This window comes from Rhinoderma darwinii, unplaced genomic scaffold, assembly GCF_050947455.1.
Source record: "Rhinoderma darwinii isolate aRhiDar2 unplaced genomic scaffold, aRhiDar2.hap1 Scaffold_868, whole genome shotgun sequence".
Classification (NCBI taxonomy): Eukaryota; Metazoa; Chordata; class Amphibia; order Anura; family Rhinodermatidae; genus Rhinoderma; species Rhinoderma darwinii.
The window spans coordinates 47,908-57,525 of NW_027464437.1; the positions used below are offsets into that span (position 1 = coordinate 47,908).

Sequence of the window (9,618 nt, forward strand, 5' to 3'; positions counted from 1 at the left end):
AACATGTATATGTGTATATATAACATGTATGTGTATATAACATGTATATGTGTATATATAACATGTATGTGTATATAACATGTATATGTGTATATATAACATGTATGTGTATATAACATGTATATGTGTATATATAACATGTATATGTGTATATATAACATGTATATGTGTATATATAACATGTATATGTGTATATATAACATGTATATGTGTATATATAACATGTATATGTGTATATATAACATGTATATGTGTATATATAACATGTATATGTGTATATATAACATGTATATGTGTATATATAACATGTATATGTGTATATATAACATGTATATGTGTATATATAACATGTATATGTGTATATATAACATGTATATGTGTATATATAACATGTATATGTGTATATATAACATGTATATGTGTATATATAACATGTATATGTGTATATATAACATGTATATGTGTATATATAACATGTATATGTGTATATATAACATGTATATGTGTATATATAACATGTATATGTGTATATATAACATGTATATGTGTATATATAACATGTATATGTGTATATATAACATGTATATGTGTATATATAACATGTATATGTGTATATATAACATGTATATGTGTATATATAACATGTATATGTGTATATATAACATGTATATGTGTATATATAACATGTATATGTGTATATATAACATGTATATGTGTATATATAACATGTATATGTGTATATATAACATGTATATGTGTATATATAACATGTATATGTGTATATATAACATGTATATGTGTATATATACATGTATATATATAACATGTATATATATAACATGTATATGTGTATATATATAACATGTATATGTATATTATAACATGTATATGTGTATATATAACATGTATATGTATATATACATGTATATGTGTATATATATAACATGTATATATATATAACATGTATATATATAACATGTATATGTGTATATTATAACATGTATATTGTATATTATAACATGTATATGTGTAACATGTATATGTGTATATATATAACATGTATATGTGTATATATAACATGTATATGTGTATATATAACATGTATATGTGTATATATAACATGTATATGTGTATATATAACATGTATATGTGTATATATATAACATGTATATGTGTATATATATAACATGTATATGTGTATATATATAACATGTATATGTGTATATATAACATGTATATGTGTATATATATAACATGTATATGTGTATATATAACATGTATATGTGTATATATATAACATGTATATGTGTATATATATAACATGTATATGTGTATATATATAACATGTATATGTATATATAACATGTATATGTATATATAACATGTATATGTATATATAACATGTATATGTATATATAACATGTATATGTATATATAACATGTATATGTATATATAACATGTATATGTATATATAACATGTATATGTATATATAACATGTATATGTATATATAACATGTATATGTATATATAACATGTATATGTATATATAACATGTATATGTATATATAACATGTATATGTATATATAACATGTATATGTATATATAACATGTATATGTATATATAACATGTATATGTATATATAACATGTATATGTATATAACATGTATATGTATATATAACATGTATATGTATATATAACATGTATATGTATATATAACATGTATATGTATATATAACATGTATATGTATATATAACATGTATATGTATATATAACATGTATATGTATATATAACATGTATATGTATATATAACATGTATATGTATATATAACATGTATATGTATATATAACATGTATATGTATATATAACATGTATATGTATATATAACATGTATATGTATATATAACATGTATATGTATATATAACATGTATATGTATATATAACATGTATATGTATATATAACATGTATATGTATATATAACATGTATATGTATATATAACATGTATATGTATATATAACATGTATATGTATATATAACATGTATATGTATATATAACATGTATATGTATATATAACATGTATATGTATATATAACATGTATATGTATATATAACATGTATATGTATATATAACATGTATATGTATATATAACATGTATATGTATATATAACATGTATATGTATATATAACATGTATATGTATATATAACATGTATATGTATATATAACATGTATATGTATATATAACATGTATATGTATATATAACATGTATATGTATATATAACATGTATATGTATATATAACATGTATATGTATATATAACATGTATATGTATATATAACATGTATATGTATATATAACATGTATATGTATATATAACATGTATATGTATATATAACATGTATATGTATATATAACATGTATATGTATATATAACATGTATATGTATATATAACATGTATATGTATATATAACATGTATATGTATATATAACATGTATATGTATATATAACATGTATATGTATATATAACATGTATATGTATATATAACATGTATATGTATATATAACATGTATATGTATATATAACATGTATATGTATATATAACATGTATATGTATATATAACATGTATATGTATATATAACATGTATATGTATATATAACATGTATATGTATATATAACATGTATATGTATATATAACATGTATATGTATATATAACATGTATATGTATATATAACATGTATATGTATATATAACATGTATATGTATATATAACATGTATATGTATATATAACATGTATATGTATATATAACATGTATATGTATATATAACATGTATATGTATATATAACATGTATATGTATATATAACATGTATATGTATATATAACATGTATATGTATATATAACATGTATATGTATATATAACATGTATATGTATATATAACATGTATATGTATATAACATGTATATGTATATAACATGTATATGTATATAACATGTATATGTATATAACATGTATATGTATATAACATGTATATGTATATAACATGTATATGTATATAACATGTATATGTATATAACATGTATATGTATATAACATGTATATGTATATAACATGTATATGTATATAACATGTATATGTATATAACATGTATATGTATATAACATGTATATGTATATAACATGTATATGTATATAACATGTATATGTATATAACATGTATATGTATATAACATGTATATGTATATAACATGTATATGTATATAACATGTATATGTATATAACATGTATATGTATATAACATCATGTATATATCATGTATATATCATGTATATATCATGTATATATCATGTATATATCATGTATATATCATGTATATATCATGTATATATCATGTATATATCATGTATATATCATGTATATATCATGTATATATCATGTATATATCATGTATATATCATGTATATATCATGTATATATCATGTATATATCATGTATATATCATGTATATATCATGTATATATCATGTATATATCATGTATATATCATGTATATATCATGTATATATCATGTATATATCATGTATATATCATGTATATATCATGTATATATCATGTATATATCATGTATATATCATGTATATATCATGTATATATCATGTATATATCATGTATATATCATGTATATATCATGTATATATCATGTATATATCATGTATATATCATGTATATATCATGTATATATCATGTATATATCATGTATATATCATGTATATATCATGTATATATCATGTATATATCATGTATATATCATGTATATATCATGTATATATCATGTATATATCATGTATATATCATGTATATATCATGTATATATCATGTATATATCATGTATATATCATGTATATATCATGTATATATCATGTATATATCATGTATATATCATGTATATATCATGTATATATCATGTATATATCATGTATATATCATGTATATATCATGTATATATCATGTATATATCATGTATATATCATGTATATATCATGTATATATCATGTATATATCATGTATATATCATGTATATATCATGTATATATCATGTATATATCATGTATATATCATGTATATATCATGTATATATCATGTATATATCATGTATATATCATGTATATATCATGTATATATCATGTATATATCATGTATATATCATGTATATATCATGTATATATCATGTATATATCATGTATATATCATGTATATATCATGTATATATCATGTATATATCATGTATATATCATGTATATATCATGTATATATCATGTATATATCATGTATATATCATGTATATATCATGTATATATCATGTATATATCATGTATATATCATGTATATATCATGTATATATCATGTATATATCATGTATATATCATGTATATATCATGTATATATCATGTATATATCATGTATATATCATGTATATATCATGTATATATCATGTATATATCATGTATATATCATGTATATATCATGTATATATCATGTATATATCATGTATATATCATGTATATATCATGTATATATCATGTATATATCATGTATATATCATGTACAAAACATTATTATGCTTTTAAAGGAAAACAGTCTTCCTCTGGCTTTAGGGCCCAGCAACTCTTGGTGCAAACCCAAGTAAAAGCTGCTTCTGTAGCTTAATCCCAAAGCATTGGTCTTGTAAACCAAAGACTGAAGAGTAAATTCCTCCTGAAGCTCAAGATAGAGAGAATCTAACTCCCATAGCTAACCCCCAAAGCTAGCATTCTATTTAAATTATATCTTGTCTAAATAGCTTAAATAAAGCATAGCACTGAAAATGCTAAGATGGATCTTAAAAAATCCTTTAGACACAAAGGTTTGGTCCTAGCCTTGAAATCAGTTTTTACTTAATATATACATGCAAGTCTCCACACCCCTGTGAAAACGCCCTTAAATCCCCACTAGGGATAAGGAGCTGGTATCAGGCACAAACACACCCAAGACACCTAGCTATGCCACACCCACAAGGGCCCTCAGCAGTAATTAACATTGAGTATGAGCGAAAGCTTGACTCAGTCAAAGTAAAAAGAGCCGGCAAATCTGGTGCCAGCCGCCGCGGTTACACCACGTGGCTCAAATTGATTATTATCGGCGTAAAGCGTGATTAAAGTTTTAACAAATTAAAATTAAATTAAGATTAAGCTGTAACACGCTTGTTATTAAGAAATCCAAAACGAAAGTTATTTTAATTAACATAACTTGATCCCACGACAGCTAAGAAACAAACTAGGATTAGATACCCTACTATGCTTAGCCGTAAACTTTTAACTACACCACAAATCGCCCGGGAACTACGAGCAAAGCTTAAAACCCAAAGGACTTGACGGTACCCCATATCCACCTAGAGGAGCCTGTCCTACAACCGATAACCCCCGATTAACCTCACCATTTTTAGTTATTCAGCCTGTATACCTCCGTCGTCAGCTTACCCCGTGAGCGAAATATAGTGAGCTTAATGTCTTTACACCAATACGTCAGGTCAAGGTGCAGCAAATAAAATGGGAAGAGATGGGCTACACTTTCTAACATAGAAAATACGAAAGACTACATATGAAACCTAGTCAGAAGGCGGATTTAGCAGTAAAAAGATAACAGAGAGTTCTTTTTAATCTGGCACTGGGGTGTGTACACACCGCCCGTCACCCTCTTCTCAGCTAAACTATAGTTTTTAACAACTCTTACGCCACATAGAAGAGGTAAGTCGTAACATGGTAAGTATACCGGAAGGTGTGCTTGGAAACGAAGTGTAACTTAATGAAAGTATCCCGCTTACACCGAGAAATTATTTGTGAAAATCAAATCACCTCGAGCTAAAAATCTAGCCACACCCAATCAAATGACACTTAAAAATTCCGTTTATTTAATTAAAACATTTTAACAGTTTAGTAAAGGCGATTGAAAAATTCTTATGAGCTATATATAAAGTACCGCAAGGGAATAATGAAATAAAAATGAAATAGCTATTAAGCACAATAAAGTAAAGACTAACTCTTGTACCTTTTGCATCATGGTTTAACAAGTCTAATCAAGCAAAAAGATCTTAAGTTTGACCCCCCGAAACTAAGTGAGCTACTTCAAGGCAGCCCAAAGAGCAAACCCGTCTCTGTCGCAAAAGAGTGGGAAGACCTTCAAGTAGAGGTGATAGACCTAACGAACTTAGTGATAGCTGGTTGCTCAGGAAAAGAAAGTTTATTGTCACCTAAAAACTCAATATTAACTTTAGAGTAATTCAAATAAGGTACAGCCTATTTGAAACAGGATACAACCTTCACTAATGGGTAATTAAAATAATTTAATAACCAAGTAGGCCTAAAAGCAGCCACCTTTTTAATAGCGTCAAAGCTTAATTGTTTTATTATTAAATTTCTTCATCAAATATTAACCCTTTAATAGTACTGAGCACTTCTATATTTTTATAGAATTTTTTATGTTAAAACTAGTAACAAGAACAAGACCTTCTCTAACAATGCATATGTAAATCAGAAAGGACACACCACTGCTAATTAACATGCCTGAGTATAAAGTAGTAACCCAACAAGAAAATTCAACTAAATCTCATGTTAACCTAACACAAGAGCATTACAAGAAAGATTAAAAGAAAAAGAAGGAACTCGGCAAATATTAACCCCGCCTGTTTACCAAAAACATCGCCTCTTGACTAACATAAGAGGTCCAGCCTGCCCAGTGATATAATTCAACGGCCGCGGTATCCTAACCGTGCGAAGGTAGCGTAATCACTTGCCCTTTAAATAAGGGCTAGTATGAATGGCATCACGAAGGTTATACTGTCTCCTTTCTCTAATCAGTGAAACTAATCTCCCCGTGAAGAAGCGGGGATGAACTTATAAGACGAGAAGACCCTATGGAGCTTTAAACAAATAACAATTGCTATAAATATCCAAATTTCAGAATTATAAAATTTATTTTTAGCAATTTGATTACTAGTTTTAGGTTGGGGTGACCGCGGAGTAAAAATTAACCTCCACATTGAAAGAAATACTTTCTAAACAAAAAACTACAACTTTATGTATCAATAAATTGACATCAATTGACCCAATATTTTTGATCAACGAACCAAGTTACCCTAGGGATAACAGCGCAATCTACTTCAAGAGCCCATATCGACAAGTAGGTTTACGACCTCGATGTTGGATCAGGGTACCCCAGTGGTGCAGCCGCTACTAACGGTTCGTTTGTTCAACGATTAAAACCCTACGTGATCTGAGTTCAGACCGGAGAAATCCAGGTCAGTTTCTATCTATAAAGAGTTTATTCTAGTACGAAAGGACCGAAAAAACATGGCCTATGTTTAATACAAGCCATAATTTAATTTATGTTAAAAACTCAATAAATTATTAATCTAACATTTAACTTAAGATAAAAGTAGTTAGCGTAGCAAAATCTGGCATTGCAAAAGATCTAAACCCTTTCTATAGAGATTCAAATTCTCTCACTAACTTTGAACCTAATAAATGTAATTTTTCCACTATTTTATATTGCCCCCATTCTTTTGGCAGTTGCATTCTTTACCCTAATTGAACGAAAAGTTTTAGGGTATATGCAACACCGCAAAGGCCCTAATGTAGTAGGCCCCACGGGTCTTCTTCAACCTATTGCTGACGGGGTAAAACTTTTTATTAAAGAACCCATTCGACCCTCCACTTCATCTCAAACCCTTTTTTTATTAGCCCCCACCTTAGCTTTATCCCTAGCCATAATTATCTGAACCCCTATTCCCATGCCAATTTCTTTTTCAGATATAAATCTAAGCATCTTATTTATTTTAGCTCTGTCAAGCCTCACAGTTTATTCTATTTTAGGCTCCGGATGATCATCAAATTCCAAATATGCTTTAATCGGTGCACTACGAGCAGTTGCACAAACTATCTCGTATGAAGTCACATTAGCACTTATTCTTTTATGTGCAATTCTTTTAGCCAGCAACTTTACACTACAAAATCTTAATGTTGCCCAAGAATCCATTTGAATAATTTTTCCAATTTGGCCCCTAGCAATAATATGATTTATTTCAACTCTAGCTGAAACTAATCGAGCACCATTCGACTTAACCGAGGGGGAGTCTGAACTAGTTTCTGGGTTTAATGTAGAATATGCAGGCGGCCCATTTGCATTATTTTTTTTAGCAGAATATGCAAATATTTTAATAATAAATACTATCTCTTCTATTATTTTCTTGGGCTCCTCCACCCTTATTTTTTTAATTTCCACACTCTCTATTATAACTAAAGTTACTTTACTTTCAATAATGTTTTTGTGAGTTCGAGCCTCATATCCACGATTTCGCTATGATCAGCTAATACACCTTGTGTGAAAAAACTTTCTGCCCTTAACATTGGCACTAGTAATCTGACACATTGCCACCCCAATTTCAATATTTTTTACACCACCAATTATATAGAAATGTGTCTGAAAGATAAGAATCTCCTTGATAGGGAGAATAATAGGAGTTCAAACCTCCTCATTTCTTTAGAAAAATAGGAATTGAACCTATAACTGGGAGATCAAAACTCCCCATAATTCCATTTTACCACTTTCTAGTAAAGTCAGCTAAATAAGCTTTTGGGCCCATACCCCAAATATGTTGGTTAAACCCCCTCCTTTATTAATTAATCCATATGCCCTATCAACTATCTTTATAAGTCTATTTATTGGAACAATTTTAACTCTTTCAAGTCAACATTGAATGCTAGCCTGAATTGGACTAGAAATCAATACAATAGCAATTATTCCTCTAATAATAATTGTTCCTCACCCCCGAGCCACTGAAGCCGCAACAAAATACTTTCTTACACAAGCAACAGCATCAGCACTAATTTTATTTTCTAGCACAATAAATGCATGAATTACAGGAGAATGAACAATTAATTCTAATATTAATGATACTTTAGCTATTTTATTATCTATCGCCATTCTTATAAAACTCGGAGTCGCCCCATTTCACTTCTGATTACCAGAGGTCCTGCAAGGAATTTCACTTAAAACTGGACTTATTTTATCAACATGACAAAAATTAGCCCCTATAGCACTTCTAATTCAATTAGCACCTTTCATTAACCTTAACCTCATGCTGTTATTAGGCCTCTTATCAACAATGATTGGGGGCTGAGGCGGTATTAACCAAATACAAATTCGAAAAATTCTAGCATTCTCTTCAATTGCCCACTTAGGTTGAATAGTGGCAGTATTAAAAATCTCCCCTCAACTTTCCTTAACAAACTTTTACATCTATATTTTATTAACATCAACCCTCTTTTTAACTTTTTTATCATTAAACACAAAAAACATTTCTGAATTATCAACCTCTTGATCTAAAGCCCCCACCTTAACTGCCCTCTCCCTACTTTTGCTACTCTCACTAAGTGGTCTCCCCCCACTAACCGGGTTTATACCTAAATGATTTATTGCACAAGAAATAGTTAAACAAGATTTAACAGTATTCGCACTAATAATTTTATTATCAACACTCCTCAGTCTATTTTTTTACTTACGCTTAACT

The 9,618-nt window shown here is 27.2% G+C and overlaps 1 non-coding gene across 1 annotated transcript; it reads left to right on the forward strand.

Moving 5' to 3' along the window:
• The first annotated feature begins 4,912 nt into the window (after window positions 1-4,912).
• Window positions 4,913-5,845, forward strand: LOC142731724 (18S ribosomal RNA). The gene has a single exon (XR_012879131.1). It is a non-coding gene; the product is annotated as an 18S ribosomal RNA (ribosomal RNA).
• Window positions 5,846-9,618: the final 3,773 nt, after the last annotated feature.